The sequence below is a fragment of the Silurus aristotelis genome (assembly GCF_946808225.1).
Source record: "Silurus aristotelis genome assembly, chromosome: 24".
Taxonomy (NCBI): domain Eukaryota; kingdom Metazoa; phylum Chordata; class Actinopteri; order Siluriformes; family Siluridae; genus Silurus; species Silurus aristotelis.
In genome coordinates, this window is record NC_139597.1 from 9840813 (window position 1) to 9861362 (window position 20550).

Sequence of the window (20550 nt, forward strand, 5' to 3'; positions counted from 1 at the left end):
TGATCAACATTAGTTTAACAGAGGATGAATTGAAAGGCCATATGCCATTCATCCTAGTCCACAAAGCAAAGTGGCAGCTCAGGGAAATGGGCAGGGAACTCTTTCACAAGGGCAAATCTTCACATCATCAATGCCCTCTGTTAGTTTCTGCATCTCCATTGAAAGCTAATTAACTGATTAGCCTGATTTGAGAACCAAATGAGCTTGTCTGTTGGTGCTGGAGCGTCTGCCAACTGCCAACGCAGCGACGTGAATGAGAGAGTGGGGACTTTATATTACTGGATAACTGCTGGGGATTATTGGACTTCTCTGATTGAGAGACAATGTCTGTTCTTAATGTATCTCCTTTTCATAATGTATGTGCTGGTGTTTCATTAGTATGGAAAGTGCTGCTTTAGGTTTGATCACTGTAAAAATGGGTCATGCCAATGTTTTGTGTGTGGTTTGAATTTGTTGAAAATTTCACATATCCCATAAAATTTTTCCCCAACTTGTAGTCTTTGTGTCGAAGTAAAATACCCTTACATGCCAGTCATATTCCAACTATTGTGATGCTGGTCCTCACTTGGTCCTAATCTACCTAAGAAATTAAACAATGTTTATTTTGGCTTAAAACACTAACTGGGTAATTTTCATTTTCCATTCATTAGGAATGGCAATTTCTTTTGCTGAGGCAAGGGAGAGGGGCTTGATTGAATTCTGAATAAAAAATGAATGGCTTTAAAAAAAATTACCCACCGAGAATGTAACGGTCCATTTATTCAGCTGATAAGGCTTTTTTTTATACCCATTTATAAGATATTGGACTTAAAAGTAACAAGTCTAGCATTCAATATATATTGGCTAATTTAATACAATTTTACAAGCTGTTTCCATTATCTTTACCTTTAAGTCCTCTTCAGGGATATTTTTAAAGCAGCGTACTGCTCTCCCAAAGGCTACCATGCCAAATATATGTGTTATATGTTTAATCAAGTGTAGGCAGTGTTTACTTTTCCTTGCTCTATTTATTAGAATGAATTGTTTCTATTGTATATTATACACATTTTATTTACCATTTATGGTGTATCTTTTCAGGTACTGAATCAATAAGGCTGCTGGTTTCTACAGAAAACAAAAAAAGATCTTAGATAGATAATAGTGATGTCTTACACTTACTGGTATAAAGAACATTTGAAACCTATCTTGAGATTTCTGTAATTTCTATTTTTTGGTGGTGCACACCACCACATCAAGGGCAAGATTAAGATTCAAGTTCAGGTGGCATCAATGGGATCATTTATCATATGAATGAGCAGATCTACAGAGAGGTTTATCCCCAGAGAACACCATGACATCATGACATTTGCGAAGATCCTTCCAAAAATGAAAGATGATCTCTCTGTGTGTCAAGCTTAAAGATGGATGTGACTCTTTGTCTCACTGATGTGCCATCTCAGATCTAACAGAGTCAGAGTAATTACGTGCCCAGGGGAACATGATTTATCAGGGATAAGGGTGTACGATTTGGGGGCAGAATTGCATTCTGCCTATGGAACCCATATTTCTGCATGTCAGGCTTTGAGAACCCTAAGTAAATATTTAAGAGAGAACTCACAATTATGTGCAGCAAGTGATTAATGCCAAGCGAAGGGCTCACTGTTTACTGGAGGAGTCGGTGGCAAGCTAATTATAGTGGGTGCATTTAGGCCAACCACAGCATTTAGAGAAGATCCTAAACGGTTTTCTAGGAGCAATACTCTACCTTCATGGCTCCCTTGAGACTAAACAAGATTTACAGTGTTTTCTAAGCCATGTCGTTTGTTTTAGCAGCTGGCAAAATGTCTCACCAAGGTGATAGCAGAAAAAGGTATATGCTCTATGGGCTTCTTGTTGGACAAGCTGTTTGTCAAAAGCTGTCCATTGCTAATTTACGATTGTCTGCTACTTGACTGACATTGCTCCTGCATTCCTTCTAACACTGCCTTCTGCATGTTGAAAATTCACAAGATGGCTCCATTTTGACCATCTGAGCTCAACCCAGTCTCATGGGTTATATGATTACTCACCTGCAGACAGACCCTGAACCCTGACTCGAGGCTGACTACTGTTAACCATAAGGTTTCGGTACATGTACAATTTGTTTCACATTCAATTTGGAAATGTATTATTCCAAAAACTTTCCTTTCAGATCCAAACTTTCCTCTCAGATCTGTTCAAGTATGATCCTAATACAATAATTAAAACCCCAGTGAAATTTTCTTGATGTTTACCACAGGCAGTACACAGAACACAGGCAGAAGAAATTCATCTTACACTCTAATTAAGTCTTTCATAGCGGTATGTGGGGGTGAATACACAGGTCATACTCATGAGGAAAAATATTGGGATGCTTACAGCAAGCAGGATAATACAAGGGGGCCACCAAAAAAATAAAATAAATCAGATGAGTCATTAACAGAAAACACATTAATGCGGAGCTGTGCATGTATCATATTGTGAGTGGTGAATAATGTGGTGTGCATTTTATCCCTCATTATCACACAGAAATATAAAACTGCATTTTAGTTATTAGCAAAAGAAATGTCCAAAGTTAATTTGTGATGTGTTTTAAGTAATTACATTAATCAAACTCCATAAGGGGGTTAGAATGGTCAGGTACTAATGTAAGGTGAGGAGATCTGGGATGTATTTAGCATTTACATTTTTTTCCAAAGGTGTTTACTAGGATTGAGGTCAGAGCTCTATAGCAGGAGATCTTTCATGCCAACGCATGTAAACTATATGGTCATAAAGCTGGCTTTGTGCATAGTGACATCGTCATGCTGGTCTGGGTCTCCTAGTTCTTTAAGTGAAGGGGGAAAAAATGATGATGCCCCATTCAGAGACATACTATATACCAACCTTGTGGTGGGAAGAACCACATATGGCTGAAAGTGTCCCAATACTTTGTAAATATAGTTATTTTACATATACTGGAGTGTGGGCTCATTCTGTTCTAAACAAGAAATGTAAAAAATATATTATTATTCAATTAATAATTATAATTTAATTAATAATAATAATAATAATAATAATAATAAAACACACCACTTAATTAATAATGAATAATTGAATAGGAATTTGCATAGATGAGGACATGTTTGGAAAGGAAGCCTTCTAACCCAAAACCTGTTAATGGCATCTGTCTGCTCTCTAGAACTCCTTCTATGCAATCTTCAGGAAAGGTTCGATGCAAAACCGATAGCATCAGACAGTGGCATTATTCTCTTGTAGCAGTGTGTCTTCAGTATTGGCAATTCATTCGACTTAAATGATTTGAATTAGCACTGCTGACACACACTTAGTGAACGGTTAATGAGAAAGGATCAGGTGCCGTGGGGAGGCGTTTGGACTTTTAAGGTTGACTGATGGATACTTAGATATTATTAATCTTGTTTAAGTAATAAGCATTTGCAAAGGGCAAAATGGAAAAAAAAAAGGTGTGGTTGGTGACCTTTCGAAAGCAAGCGCGAAATTGTGAAAATGACATGATGAAACATGTCTTGCTCCCGTGCACCACCATACACCTGCATGTGTGTTCCAATTTCTTTCTTTTTTTGTTGAGAAAAGAGGGCAAAGTAATGAATAAATAAAGCCAGCTGTTGGATGTTAGAAGTCTTGACAGCTTTGTGAAGACAAGTTAGAATCTTATCAGTAGCTGTCACTGTATATCCATGGCTTGACTTTATCTGTGGAAGAGCAACACCTTACACACATATACAGTATGACACAATGTGACACATACATGTATAGGAGAATAACAAAGGAGCAGTCTTACACTTTTCTAATAAACTTGATTACCTCAATCACTATAAATCCCTGCAATTTATGGGGTATTTTGCTTTTTTGTCTCCAACACACATACATAGTGAGACGTGTTTGAGTCACAGAAGCCCACAGTGATGTACAGTATGCATCAGCATTGACTGCATGCACAGCTCTTGCTTGCTCTCTCTCTCTCTCTCTCTCTCTCTCTCTCTCATGCACACACACACACACATATACATGCACACACACATGCATACATAGTCTTTCCACTTGAGACACAATACCATAGAGGAATAGTGGATAACTTACCAGGCGTGAGTGTAAACATTGCAACACAAAGAAAATGTTATTTCTCAAGGCACTCCTCATGGTTATGAATTCAGATGAGCACATCTACAAGAAAATAACAACTCAACCATGCATCACTTGATACAGAATTTTTAGTAAACATCAACTACAATACTGCTGCTTAATGTTACAATTCAATTTTGGAGTTGAGAACAAATTTAGCGAGAAAATGCTGATGTAACGAGACTTTTTCTTCTAGGGGGCCTAGAGGCTACATGCCTTCAGAGGCTACATGCCTTCAGAGGAGAAACTAAAAGTTATATAGACAAAGACCTCATAGTCCAATACAAAGGTTTGTGTTTTTTGGTTTGAAAGAAGGAGCTGTCTCATGGCAATGGCAAGATCGATTGGAAGATTACAAACAAACATAAATCACAAATAGTGCTGTTACCTCTGTGTGTGTGTGTGTGTGTGTGTACCATTATTTGCATGCTTATACCTGCTATAAAGACCCAGTAATAGTAATAATGTTTTCTGATTATTATTTCTGACAGTAGATTTATTTATTTTTTTTTTTTTTATATATATAAGACCCACATATTTTGAGCATTAAAGTCAGCCATGTAAAAATTAATTACAGTGGGGAAAAGGGTGAAAAATATAGCATAGGATATAATACCTTTAAATAGATAGTGGATATTTGTGACCTCTGAACCTGTGCTTTACTCATGTCAATACACAGGAAACCTGCATAAAAATAGAGACAACTTGTGAACTAAAAAGATTCAGTACAATAAATGGGGTCACATGTTTAGCTGCACTGCATGTCTCAGAGTTGGTGACAACTGAAATGTTGGAGAAAACAACTCTTACAGGCATTTTCTAAGATAAACAGCTAAAAACACGACAAATTGCTTTTTACGTACTATACACACATTTCTATCAACTGCATTTTAGCTTATTAAAATAAATTATGGTACATTTATAGTAGTGTACAATCGTGCTGTTTCAATCACATGGTGATTCAGGACAACAATAATAATGAGAACATGTGTGGCATATTAATTTTGTTATTGGTCGTCCATGCAATTCTTATTAATGCAGATAAATTTTAAAGTGTTGTATTTACTGTTAAAGACGTTGTGTTAAAAAATGTATTCCATTATCAATCGTTACTTTCATTTTTCAAGTAACGGTCTTTCAGAAATAGGATGTGACATTGCAGGCTTTCCAAAAGTCAAGAAAATATAAATTGGCCATTGCATTTGTGCTGAGACAGGGTCTGAGAAGACCTCTGCGCTGGCAGATTTCTAATGTCACACTTGTTTCACACTCAGCCAAATTAGTAATATGCCAAGATTATTTGGTAAATTACCCTTTCGAAGTGCATGAGTACAGAGTCCCTCGACTTTATTTTATGTATTTGTATTAGTATTATTGGGTGATGCATGAAAAATCCAGTAGCAGACACTTTTGTCATCTGATCTGCCATGTATCAAAACAGGACTATGTCTGGGAGAATCACTTTTCCGCTTTGTGAAGGCCAGTGAGATGGCAGGCAGAGTAAATTGAATTGATGGGAGTTGGTTAAGAACGTACTGCAGGCAGAAGGGAGACAGGATGTTAAGGTCATCCTCTGTATCTTAAATAGCATAACAGCTCCTGGGTGCTACTGGTTCAGCCACCCATAATAGCTCATTATTCATGGGTCACTCCATCAGCATCCCTCACATGTGTGATGCTTTTGCAATTTATTCCAAGTCATTATTTTTCACTGAGGCAAAGAAAAACAGTGGGGTTAAGGCTGTGCAATCAGCAGACAGTTATCCGAGTTTAAATGCATTCAGCACTCAAGATTTTAAAACTCCTCCACTGGGCTTTTGGCTATGTCAAAGCAATTGGCACTGAAATGGGTCTTGTAATTTTATGAGATCCCAGGCCTGTTAAAATAATTTCTGTCTATCAGTAGTGTCAGAATCCTGACCTCGCACTCACGCCTGTGTATTCTGAGCTATTATTGATCAAAAGAGGATTTCATGCCCAAAACTGCAGGGAGGCAGAAGATCAAAGTGAGGAGAGCGATTTTTGCTCAAAAGTTGGGTGAAAATTCTGAGTTCATCCAAGATTACAGTATTGATAACACCAGATGACCATTGAGAGCTGAGGTTTTTAGATAAGGCATAGGTTTTTCTGCCTTAACTGAACAGATAAATAAGAGTAAGAATGAATATTTAACAGATGGAATATGAAAATTCAGTTTTTCAGTGCTCTTTGTTGTTGTTGCTGCTATCTCTTTCAGTGCCATAATGAGAGTTATCAGTTTATCAGCTCTGTGAAAGCTTGTTTAGAGGAGGAGGACAGCCTCATTTAAAATAGTGTTTAATCTCTGAAAGGAAAAAAAAATGGTCCCAAGGACATTACTTTCTGAAGAGGTGATTTCATCAGTATGCAGTCTCTTCAATCAGAAAACTCTCTCCTAATAAACATGATGATCACATCAGATGCACAAGCTCTTTAAATAGGGGACGGGTGGAGGAAATAAAAACCTGGCAAGTTCATTATTAGGAGATCAGTTTTACTTATTTTACTGTGGCTGCTTCTGTTCTTTTAATTATTTTTAGCTTATTGGTAATTAAGTCTTAAGAAAGTTTACTGCATAAATATAGGAAATTGAGTTTACTTTGACATTATGTGAAATTCAGTTACATTTGGGTTGGTTGAAAGATAAAGTTGTCTACTATAGAGACGCTTGTGGACAATGGGGTCTAAGAATAATATCTGGGAAAATGCTTCCGTTATATGTTTTTTTATTACAAAAAAATAAAAAAGATACCATTTTTTAAAATTCAATAAAAAAATATACTTTTGAAAACAACCAGAGTAACATATTAAAAAAAATTTATGAGTTTCTTAATATGAGTTATTTTCCTTCATTTGCCTAATAACAGTGTACACTTGAGCTGGCATGGAGCACAGCAAGTGCAAAAAACCTATAATTAATTTAAGATTAAATACAGCGGTGTTTCCTCTGAACACAAGCCAATAAACAAGATCCGGCATGAAGAAAAATCAGGCCTTCTGAATAAAGCAGATAACTTGGGCCATATTACACACAAAACACACAGGTCCAAAAGTCTGAGACCACAATAAAAAAACATAAGCAAATGTGTAATATGGCTTATATATATATATATATATATATATATTCCCTGAGGTTCAGGTTGTTATGTGTCTGTGAAGAGAGATGACAGAGACGGCAAAGAGCACAGTGTTTTGTTGTTATTATGAGTTTATACAAATAAAAGTAGACAATTTACAGATTCAAATGATGTATTGCTCTTATCTGTACGATCAAAACATACAGAGAAATGTGGGTTTGTTTCGGCGTTATGAGGAAAAATGGCAAAAACCGCGCCGGCGCATTTGTCGACCCCGGAGGCTTAATTGCCGGATGTGTGCATCATGGTGGATTTTGGTGCCGATTTGAGACTTGGCCCATCAGTAAAACAAATGTTTACTGATTAAGAAAAAAATTTAGTGGATTTGAATTGAGTAAAAAAAGTACATCATGAATAAATATGTGCTGCGTTGAAGGATTTAATTTCGCCTCTTTCATATTTATTATATATATTTAATTAAAGGGGGACCCAGAAATGGGCACTGCAATAACCGAGCGTTAATAAATATTTGTGACGTTTGAACCACAATTGTTTAGGGGTTTTTGTATACTCTAACATTTATTTTCCCTTCAGTGAACTAGGAGACTCAAACCTATTTCAGCATTACAATGCCCCTGTGCACAAACTGAGCTTTATGAGCATATGATTTATATAGGATAGAGTGGAAGATTCAAACAATAAGCTTTTCCACAGGAAGATTCCAGTTAAAATGTAGTAACATCTCAGCAAATACCAAAAGAATTGGGAGGCACCTGAGCTAATTTTTCCATGTTGAACAGACACTTCCTAAATCCTGTTTTCACTTTTTCATTATGGATTATTAATTGTAGATTAATGAGAAAGAAATCAATTCAAATGACTGTAGTTTCAGGCTACATCATCACAAAATTAAAAAAAAGTGAATGGGGTCTGAACACATTCTGAATCCATCTATCCAGTATTGGCTCCCTGTCAAATTCCAGATTGATTTTAAATTCTAATGCTGACCTACACGGTATGGCACCTCATCATTCGACACAGCTTTTAACTGTCGACACACAAAGGCATGATCTCCGTTCCTCTGATTCCGGTCATTTGATTGTAACTCTTATCCCTTTACGCTCTATGGGTGATCTGGCTTTTTCCTCACATGCAACAAAGCTGTGAAATTCTCTTCCTACTGAGATTAGAGAGGCCCAGACTTTTAGTGTTTTTAAATCTGCTCTGAAATCTCACTTTTTCAGGATAGATTTTTAATTTTTGTGATGTATTCTGTGATGTTTATTTACCTTATTAGTTGTATTATTATTATTATTATTACTATTATTTATTATTATATATTTTTTATCTTTATTTTATTTTTATTTTTTTTGCAGATTACAAACAATCTGAAACTGACAGCATGCTTCACAGTGCAAAAGCTCTTTATGGCTTGATGGATGGATGGATGCATGCATGCATGCATGCATACATACATAAACACAAACACACACACACACACACGCACACACGCTACAGCAGTGGTGGGCCCTGCATTTGGTGCCTGGGCCTTCAGTGGGGATTTAATCCACCTCTTAATACCACCACTATCACGTCACAATTATAGAAACCATCAATACAATACAAAAACACAATATAACAACACGTGGCATTACAGAGAGAGGGAGAGAGAGAGAGACATTTTACATATAGGGGGTAAATACTATTTTACTAAGGTAAGAAATCCAGTTAAGACTCCAAACCTCTACACTATAACCACAACTGTGCACCAACATCATCTGGAGCAGTTCAGAAACAATTTGTCTAATAACATGACAAAAACATTAAAATATAAATAAAATACAACCTACTCACCAGAGATACAGACTCATAATTTGCACTGCTCCTCAGAAGCTGTAATCCAGTGGTATCACTCGTATTCACTGGTCTGGAAGTGGTAAACAAACCGTTTCCCAGGCTGAGACAAGCTAGCTAGCTTCGGGGTGGGCCGACCTCTTCTCACAATGTCTAACTTTTCTGGAAAATTTATTTTTATGTATGTCCGCGACCAAATCAACTTCTCTTCCTCCGTAGGCATAAAAAAAAGTCTGACTCAGATGTATTCAGAGCTACACACGTGTTTTGCCAGTCGAACTTGGCTGTAACAGTTTTCCTCTGAACAACCAATCAGAGGACGGAAAAATGCTGACGCTCGCTGCCCTTTAAGGCGAATATGAAATCTGATTGGTTAAAGAAACAGCGCTATTAATTAAGGAGACCACAAAAAAAAAAGGCCAGCAGTACTGATTTTTGAAAATCTAACATCCACATACACTTCCTGGAAGCAGTGCAGCCAAGAGAAACGCTACGAAATGAAGAGAATAAACTGTTGGGAATAAATTAATACAATTTCATGGAACAAATATTATAATTTAGGTTGTAAATGTAGGTCAGTGCTTGTGATAGTGTTTAGACCAGCACAGAAGGCTTTGCTGCCCCTGACCGCCTGTCACTGGTCTACAGCAGCATCTTGTCGCTTTTTCTAACAAGTGCAACTCCATCATCGACAACATTGGAAAATAAATCTGAAATGGCATTTACTGAATGAGCTGGCAGAGATCGGACACAAAAGTAGGTGAATTGGATTAGACAATGGTGTACAACCTGCAGCTTTAACAGTACTAATTTACAGAGTACTAGAATTCAGTATAATACAGTGAAAGGATTTTTCTTACACTTTGTTTAGATTTAAAGAAAAAGCTAATTAATTGCAGATGACTGTCAAATTGACTGACAGACTATAAGAAAATATTCTTCCATCTGTTTTTTTTTTTTCCACCACTAATGCGTGTCAACATCCTCACAGCAACAAACACTGATTATGGAGGCAGAAATAGGCAATCCCTAGTTGATCCTCCAGGACAAGTAGACTTAAGTATACAGACATTCATGTACCTTGCATCAGGTATAAAGTAGTGTGCATGTAGCAAACTAGGATAAAGAAGCATGCATGGTTTGAGAGAAAAGTTTAATCAGTATGTTTGTCATGATACAGCATCAAACATTAACAGAGATTCTGACCACATTCATGGGATATGAAATATTAATTAGGACCTCCTGGACCCAAGGTTTGATAGGAAGATTAAAACTGTGAGAATCAGATATATGCCGGAGCTGTAATAGTTCTAAGGGCACTCTTCTTTATATGTTTTATAAAAGGCCAGAAATCACAGGTTTATGATCTTTGAAACTGCTGTGGAATTTTAGTTTTTGTGATGTTCTTTGGCTATTGTGAATATTTGCTGATATTGATATTTTATTGTATTTAAAATAAGATATATTGTATAGAATGGTACAAATGATAAAAGAAAACCTTGAAAGCATTCCATAGATGCAGGGCATTTTAGCATTGGTCTGTTTAATGGGTTGCATCAAGAGCATTATTAAATATGACAACAGGTTCTTCGAAGAAATATGCTATAACACTATTATGTTGGTTAACAGGTGAATTAAGTGCATAATATCAATAACAGCAGGGTGTTTGCATATTTGAATGTTTAATGTTCAGACCCTGGAGCTGTGGAGCAGCAACATCACCTGTTGTGCCACTATGCTGCCCTGATGAAAAATAGAGCAAACACACATCAGCTTAATATCCGATAAAAATCGGATGAAAAGTAAGGATGAAATGTGCACATCTGTGTGATAAATAGCTACATCTTACTCTCCTCAGACGTTTCTTTTGGCACCACGGCATCAACTGTAGAGCCAAAGCAGTCATTCTGGATGAAAAACTGTCCCGACTCAGCTCTCAGACTTTATTGCAAGTCTTGGTAAGTGCTTGTACATCTTTTTTCTCTTGAGGCATATTACCCTGAGGTAAAATGAGTGTATGGGGAGGTAACGAAATGCAACCCGCTGCTGAAAAAAGAGCGATTGGTATATCAGTGGTGTCCCATGACTGACAGTATTAACATGAACATTAGAAGTATGGATGGTGATAGAATCCATTTTGGTGAGAAATCAGCAAACTATTTTGCACTGAATATATTTGAACCGGAACTGCTTTATGTTAGACACAGGTGGCAAAAGTACACACATCCTTTACAAATACTCATGTTTTAAAAGACTCTGGTAAAAGATGAAGAACTGACTAAATTTTTTACTCAAGTTAAAGTAAAAAAAGTTTGGGCTCTGACATGTACTTAAGTAAAAAGTAGCCATTACTACTTATGTTTTAGTGTCATGCTGGTAACTGGACGTTATGTCATGTTAATATTAAAGCCATCAATCGAATAAAATATTTATTTCTGCTGTTCTAAATGCACCTTAAATACATTTTTTTTCAATTTATTAATCATCTAATCAACATAGGAATGGATAAATATTGATTCTTTATGCAAATGCTCTTTATTATTTGTGAAACCAAACTCAACATAGAGCATGAAGAAATTATTCATGTAAACGTTTGAAAGTAATTACGGTGTTTTGAATTACGTAAATTATCAGTATGATTAAAAATAGAGGTTTTTTTGTTCCTTATGAGGAATTATCCTCCAGAGGGATAATTGTGTGCATTATGGCGGATTTTGGTGCTGTTTTCAGACTTGCCGCATCCAAAAAACAAATGTTTACTGATTCAAAAGAATTTTTCGGTGGAGCTTATTTATTTATTTTTTATACCTGAGCAAAGAAAATACATTGTGAATAAACGTGTGTTGCGCTGAAGGTTTTCATTTTGCCTTTTCATTCATTCATTTTCTCCCGCTTATCCGTAATTCGGGTCGCGGGGGCAGCAGTCTAAGCAGGCCCCGGCCTTCGACTGCTGCCCAATCCTCACAGCACCGTCCCTTACGGTCCCTCCTGCAGGTGGTGAGCCCACAGGAAGGCGGCCCCACGTCACTCCGACGTCACGGACCTTGATATTTCCCTCGTAAGGGACCCCCGTAGCATAGAGGGTCAAGGGCCTTGCTCAAGGGCCCAAGAGTGGCAGCTTGGCGATACCGGGGCTCGAACCCCAGACTTTCCGATCGGCAACCCAGCGCCTTAACCGCTGGAGCCACCACTCCCTCATTTTGCCTTTTTTTATATTTATTTATTTATTTATTTATTTATTTATTTATTTATTTATTTATTTATATTTGCATTAAAAATGGTCAAACAGAAATGCATGCCGCATTAATCGCACGTTTAATAAAACCAGTGTCGTGAAAATAAATTTGCATTTTGACAGCCTTAATTAATATATTAACACAAAACAAATTAAAAAACGTTGTTACGTAATGAATGTATCCAGGCTGAACAGCCACCATATAAAACACAAGCAGAGAAAAGATGATGATGATCAGGTGATCAGAAATGTTTCTGTTCTCAGTCATGTTTACATCACTGACTCCCTCTGTCTCATCCACGTTAACCCCATACTTATTGTTGCCTTTTGACTGCTCATTGTGAGCTTCATAAATTAGCCTGCGTCTGTGTTGTGTGAGAGCCAGGAAATGATACATCAGTGGTAGAATGAAAAAGCTGTGCAATGACAGGAAAGGCTGATGGTCTGAAAACTGCATGCAATAAGAAGGAAAATTTTAGATTTCACCAAATAGATTAAAACTAAAGTAACGAGTCTGGTTTGAAAATGGAAGTAGAAAGTACAGAAATGTGTGTAAAAATGTAATAAGTGAAAGTAAAATGTTGTCCAAAAAATAAATAGTGTAGTAAAGTACTGATACCAGAAAAATCTACTTGAATACAGTAACTAAGTATTTGTACTTCACTACATCCCACCTCAGATGTGAGACATGCACAGGGTTTAAGTGGAAAACAGTGAAGTAGAGAAATCTAAGAGGGAAATCAGAACTGAAGTCATGACAAAGGAAATGTAATTACCTCCTTAAATTTAAATCAATTTTGCTTTGCTTTTTGTTTTCTTTTTTTTTTTATAGAGCTCCTTGCATACAGTCACACTTAGGTAAATTAAAATAGTCAATCCTGATCCCAAATGGTGATCAGAAAAGAGTTCACAGGCCAAGGAGACAAATTTCACCATGCTCTCTTTGTATGAGGGATGAAACTCTCTCTCTCTTCCCTCTGCTGATCCTGACAGCACTAGTCATTAATTGCAGTCTATGAGTTCATGTATTTGGAAGAGGGCAGAGCTATTACATCGTGAGACAGCATAAGCAGTCGGTCTCCTATATGCAGCATTATTTAAGGTATGGACAGCAGATGCACAAACACACCATGCGCTTTTATGCATGTTACAATATTAGTTGCTGTTACGTCGGACAAGTTACTGTCATAGGCTCCTGAATTTCTCATCAGTTGTGAGAAATCTTACAAAACAACTTAAAATCATGTCATCTTTCTGGGGATTTCCAACGTGGGTTGACAGCACTTTCCGTCTGCCAAAACTTTGCTTTCAGTATTGTGTACATGGGCCTCCCAGCTCTGTAATATAGTCGTTTTTTACAGCCTGTTCTCTGACACACTCACACGGACAAATGAGGAGCCTCCTGACTCAGAAGTCCAGAAGGATGGCAGTTGCAGCACCCACTAATGATCACACTCACCCATGAGTGGCGTCTGCTCTCTAGTTTTTTTATTATTATTAAGGAATCATATGGAGCTTTAACCAAAAAGAGTAATCTACCGTTAATGTTAAAAAGACTCTGGTACACTATCCAGGTTATATGGATCCATATTTGTATGGATTTAAGTTTTCCTTACTAGAATAAGCTTCAAATAGCTTAGTTTAACCCAGTGAAAAATGGTGTGTTCAGCTTGATAACTGTTCTTGGGTTGTTTTTTATCAACTTTATAGTAAAAACATTCACTCTTGCTTCTTGTCTACCTAATCAGTGCAGACAAAAAGCAATTTGTTCCAGGTTAAAAGCTAATTGCCAAACACACATTCTCTTTTCCATTTTGTCATTGTATCCTTAGTATTTGTATACAAGGTCTGAGAAGCAGTGAGCTCAAATAATGAATCATGTAATAGCATGCCCTAAAACATAATCTCATTAAATGAAACAAAGTTTCCTTTTTTTTCCCCTTACAGCAATGTATTGTGTTATCTCACTTAATATCCATATTGGATGAATTAAGCATAAAATTCCTTCAGGGTTTTTAAAGCAAGACTTACTGAACCATCACATAAAAATACAGAATTTCATCTTCTCTTTCAGATTCTCTTTTTGATTGGAGTGTTTTTTAAAGAGGCGGGGCTGGTGCACTGGGAATCAGGTGGCGTATGATGGTCCATGTGCACAATGCCTGCCCCATGGCGACCCCATCCCTACAAAGTGTCTACGAATTGACGAAGTGTCTCCTGGCTTTCTCATGCCCCATCAGTTCTAATGACAGGAGACAGAGGTGGAAAAAGGCTGCATGGCATGAGGGTTCAGATCAGGGTCAATATATCTGCAATGCTGCCACTTTACCTGACCTGACACCAAGGTCACGCCCTTCCAGGACACCACATATAAAAGTATCTAGTAGCTATTATCTAAAGTATCTAACAGATAAAGACATATCATATTGCTAGCAATTATTTACCCCTCAGATAAAAATATGGATACAAATATTTTTTTATTTTAAATAGTAATATATTTTTGGAGATTTATTTTTAATCATTTGCTTAGATGACGCATTGATCCATAACGTTGGATCCCAAATCCCCTTTGTCCTTGTAAGGAAGAGGATGCAGCTGGTTGCTCAGTCCAAGTACAGGAATACACCCTGGATGTCATTCCAGACCTTCCAGCACCAGCATACAAGTGAAGCAAAATTAGCATACTGAAGGTGAAGCTTGCGAACAAAGATTTAAACACAATACAACTTTAAAGGTTTCTCTTATTTGCATTTTTTTCTAATTACTTCCAGCCTCCAATTTCTAACAATACCTATAAGTAATTAGAAAGTAGGCTACCAGGTGTTTTAACAGAAAAATGTCAAGCATGTTGAGCAATTTTATGAGGTAAGAATGCTATAGCCTTCATCCGCCTTGCTAGGATAAAAGCTAGGTGGGAGGTAGCTTGTTGGTGGTAATTAGCAAAAATAATTTAATTGTGATTAAAAAAAAGCATGTGAATACTTTTGTGTTTTTCATCAATATTGTTTGTATTGCTAATCATTTTGATGAAACGTATATACATGTACTGTATATTCCACTTGTATTGCTATAAAATCAGGAGAAATAGTCTCCATTAATAGGACATCCATTGGTAATAGAGGAAAGAACAAGTTGAAAAAGCTAAGGCAGATATGTCCTTTGACAGTTGTTGTTTATTTTAAAGCTTACGGCTGTGAAGAGGCATTTCACTACAAGAGTGCAAGTGTCAGTGCCTGCCAGTGATGTTGGCGAACGCTCCCTTACTCACCCAGTGCTGTGGAAAACAGGTGTCAATCCACCCACAGCGTCTGTCTTAAGCCTGCAAACCATGCAGTGAAAAGGCAATGGGCTCTTTTAGTTGCCATAGAAATTGAAGCTAATAGACTGTATGCAATGAAGACTAACAATGCTGAAAAGGCTTCTTTCAGCTGGTGAAACTATTTTTATCTGCAGACATAATGTGCACCTTGGCTGCCATGTAGTTCTGTCCAAATCGCTGTTCCTCTGATTTGTTTTGGCTGAACACAAAGCAGAGAAATCTAGAGAATTGTGTCTTCTACAATTTTGATGGTAAAAAAAAAAAAAAAAAGAAAAGTATGTTCATGTGCAGCACATTCATCATTGATCACAGGTGATGTGTTTTGTTTGTTTGCTGCTGTGAATGCTACACAAACACATGCAAATCTGACCCCTAGAGGGCAACAGCTAACATGGTGAGCAATTGCAGTGACCTGTGGGAATTCATATCTGTACATGAGACCAAACTACAGAGGTCATTTGTACAACATGGATGCTTGCTCCCAGGCTTGCGGTGTACCAATTCATCTTCGGCACTCAAGGACAACGTGTAGTGTAGTGTGAAGGCTCACACACTGGAGAAATGTTTTGTGCTGTGCCTGCTCTGTGTGTGGGCTCATTTTTGTACCACCTACTATTACTGTGCTATTTGCGGTCAGCATGTGGGCAGATAGTGAACACGTATCAAGAAAGTCAAGGTTTTTCATGCTCAAAACACAAGGCTTGAAATGGGTCTCACTGAACACATACTTAAGGAATGCATTTGAAAACCATTAAAAAATTTGTAAAAAAGGATTATATTTTGGTAATCAAAGACTACACTAATTTTGGTGAACTTCCTGTTAGGAAATCTTGAAAAAAACCTTACCGGAACACAAAAATACTTAAACTTAAACATTGGCAAATGTTACTTGTCAGTTGTCATACCGTATGTGAGAACATTGTGTTTTAAAGTTTCAGAATGTTTTAGTAGCATCACTTTTGTTAACCAACACAGAATGTTCCCAGAACGTTGTTAGGTAAATGTTCTGCTTTTTGCTCTGGTGTCACATCTGTGAAGTCCAGATTTCTTTCTACCACAGCCCTCAAAATGGGTAATGAATGGAGAGCAGATGGTTTTCTAATCTTCTCTTCCATAGTGTATTGATCAATTGCTTATTATATTAAATATTTGATAAAGATGCTGTGACATGATGCTGTGCCTTTGGTCCAACCCAGTGAAGTTGTTTTTAGGTCAGGTGAAGACCTAAATACATGGAGTTCCTAATGAGACATGATGGCATATGATATTGTTTGAAATCGTCCTAGTTAAAAAAAAAAAAACAGCATGCCCAAATGCCAAGTGGGAAAAAAAGCATGTCCGTGGTGAGAGCCCTCATCCATGTTAAACAGCTAGCTTCCTCCTGGGACAGAGAAAAGGAGAACTTTGCCCAAAGGCAAAGCACTCTGTCCTTGCTATCCCCTATTCAGCATCCAGCAACGAGTGCAAAGCACACAACATCACAGACTCCCCAGAACCCTAGTGTCTGCTGTGATCAGCAAGGGTGAAAGCTGTGGGCTAGATGCGTCCTCTCAACTGAATCAATGCTCCAAGCGATGCTTTGGAAAGCAAACAAGCCACTGCTGAATGATGGCGCAGGATGGCATCTCCTTGGCTGTGTGCCCGATGCTCTGATTTGATATGCAAGCCTGCTGATGAATCATAACTGACAGAACATCTCACCTTGTATGATTTATTTAGATGCCATGACGCATATTTTGGAGGTTAATTCATCTAGGTCTCAGCTGAGAACCAACACGGTTTCAAAATGTAGTTGTGAGAGTGAAAAAGAGTGTGGTCTGTTCAACAGGTACCTCAGCTGCTGATTTAAACCAACACACATAACTGTGATTAAAGACTACATTACCCATGGGCGCTACGTCATTCACATGGAGGTCTCTCTCACTGAGTGAAACCGTGTTGCCAGTGGCTATGTTATATTTGACAGAGAGTGATATCAGGATTATCACTAATTAGAGGGCACAAGAGTGTATTTTTCCTATTTGGACACACACACCTGGGACTGACTTAGTGGAAAATCATTAGGCAAATCCAAAGTAATTAAAATTACAGCCGAACAACTTAAATGCACATGTATCTGGGATGGTAATGTCCAGCATTAGGACTGCAAATTAGCAAGTAGTTATTCTTAAAAGCTTGTAAGTGTTTAGTTTTATGTCCGCTTTGTGACTGGAGAAAGGTGCGGAAAATTTCTTTAGACTCATCATGCGCTGTGTTTTACTTGTGCACCCTGACACATAATTAGTGGCAACTGCTTAAAACAGCAGGGCCGTTACTGTCATCATGCTGTAAAAGTGTTTAGAAATCACCTTGGGCTCTTTGTACTAATGGACTATGAAGCATGACATCATTGCCCTCATTGGTATTCCATTACACTGGTGAAGTAAAGCAAAAAAAAAGGAGATTTACCATTTTGCTTCAGACTTGAAGTGTTGATTACTTGAACGGGCTTGTATGTTTGCGGCAAATAGATGGAAGCACTTACGTGTAGACAGTGAATTACTGCATAAAAGCCATTTCCTTACCACAATTTTAATTTTTAACAAGAAGATATCTGATTACTGGTCAAAACAGTCCATACTGTAGCTATGAAGTTTGCACCAGTCAGCTACACTGTAGTTAATGAATATATATTTTAGTATAATAAAAAAAAATATATATATATATATATACATATATATATATATATATATATATATATATATATATATATATATATATATATATATATATATATATATATATATATATATATATATCAATCAGAAAATCTATGGCCTAAGATTGCAGATTGCAGATGCAGAAACAGAGATTGCAAATTAAATATTCTAGCAAGCATCACTTAAGTATTAAGACCACTTCCTGTTGAGGATGGTAATCATTTGCCTCAGAACTCAAGCATGTTGCTTCTTCACAAATTTTCAGAAGTGACCCTCTTAGCACTGTCAAGGAGGTAGCCACAAAGTGTGGAATGTCATTTCATGGTAGAAGGCAGCCCTTCATCTGTGTTTAAGTATGCTTGCTCATTCACTTTCTTGCCCAATAGGCTAACCTGTCTAGCATCCTGGCCAAGCTCCCTGATGATGTTCCCCAAAGAACACAAACAGCTGGTCAGTAAGTCACCAGCTGGCTATCACTTCCATCAGAGGCCTTACTGAATGCACAGCAACTCTGGGCACATTTCCATCTGAATGAGCAGATAGGCTGATAGGTTTAGCGATACGCTGTAGGGTCAATAGCAATTTGAATGGGTTTCCAAAGTTCTTTAGAATCCACCCAGTGATTATAGGTGGACTAATTACTCTAATTTACCCCCTAGAAGTAAATATGTATATGCATGGTGTTCTACAGTGGGCAGGCTTCTAATCCATAGAAGGTATTATTTTTTGGAAAAGATGTAATGGAATATTATTTAAATATGAAGTGGCTTTGACTAAAACAAGTAGTAGTGAGGAAGTGGTAGCTCAGTGATTAAGGTTCTGTTTACTGATCAGCAGGTTAGGAGTTCAAACCCCAGTATTGCCATTTACCATTCTTGAGACCCATGAGCAAGGTCCTTACCTTTACAGTCCCTGGGCTGCTGTATCATGGCTAACCCTTTTGAGATATGTCAAAGAAAGAATTTGACTTTGCTGTAAAGTACATGTGACAAGCATCTTTCTTTCTTTTCTTGGGGGTGGTATGTGAATCCTGCAGTTCATACATCAAAACTAAATCCCTCAGCTTCATTGTTGGTTGTGATCTAGAAGTCAATATTCTAATGAACATTTCTTCATCTCCTATTCTTCCATTCGATTTACAAAGGTGTAATGTGAAACCTGTATAACCAAAGACAAATTTTTTGTACTGTATGTGAAAGCATTCTTGGTCATAACTGGTATTAAAGATCAATGAGTGAATATTCTTAAAGGGTTTTGCAAATACAGTGTCCTGAATTTGAATCACTGTTAGTCCCAAACGAGATGAACTGTAAGGACTCCCTGAAGACGTAGAGACACTTGTTTACACCAATAAAATTGAAATATATAATGGAAAACTCTACTTATTAATAGAACCTGACCTCTAGTAGCAGGCATGTGATATAATGGCACATACAGAGGTTTTCACCTTCACCTGAATGCGTGCTGCACCCTACAAGAATTCATCACAGGGCAGTTTCAATTACTCTACTTCACCATAGCTGCTGACAGCTGCCACATCCATGGAACACTGTAGTCCCCGTGCCTCCCTTCAGAGTCTGCTGGAATGCACTAAGCAAGCCGATTAGTCTCTCAACCAAGAATTTATAATGCCTGACAAGAGAGACTAGTCTTTATCGAACAGAATGTAACTCCTACTATAACGTTCAAATATAGGTTTCTGTATGTTATTATTATTATTACTATTATTATAAAATATTAATTTAAGGAGGAATACGCTCTTTATATCTTAAGCAAACTCAATGTGGTATATAGTGTTTGGATCATTATTTCTTGCCCATTTTTACTGTGAAATGTAGGCATTTTCTGGCTCTTTGCAGCAGTGCTGGTGATATTCAACTGTAATTAAAGCCTTGCTTGGCTGAATTCAAAGCTCTTTAAAAGCAGGCTTCTGAGTGCTGCGGTTGAATTATGGTGTCATGCGGCATCATAAAATGGTCAATTAAACAATTATATATCTGTGGCACCTGACCACGAGCACTTAGAAATCTTTGTTGTTTTTGGAGTGACCAGGGGACCTTCACCTGAATTAGTCTGTATAAGAATTTGTAGTTAAAAATATTTATATATATATATATATATATATATATATATATATATATATATATATATATATAATGTGTATGTGTGTTTTGTTCTCTCTGTCTCTCTGTCCTTGGCCATTGTTCG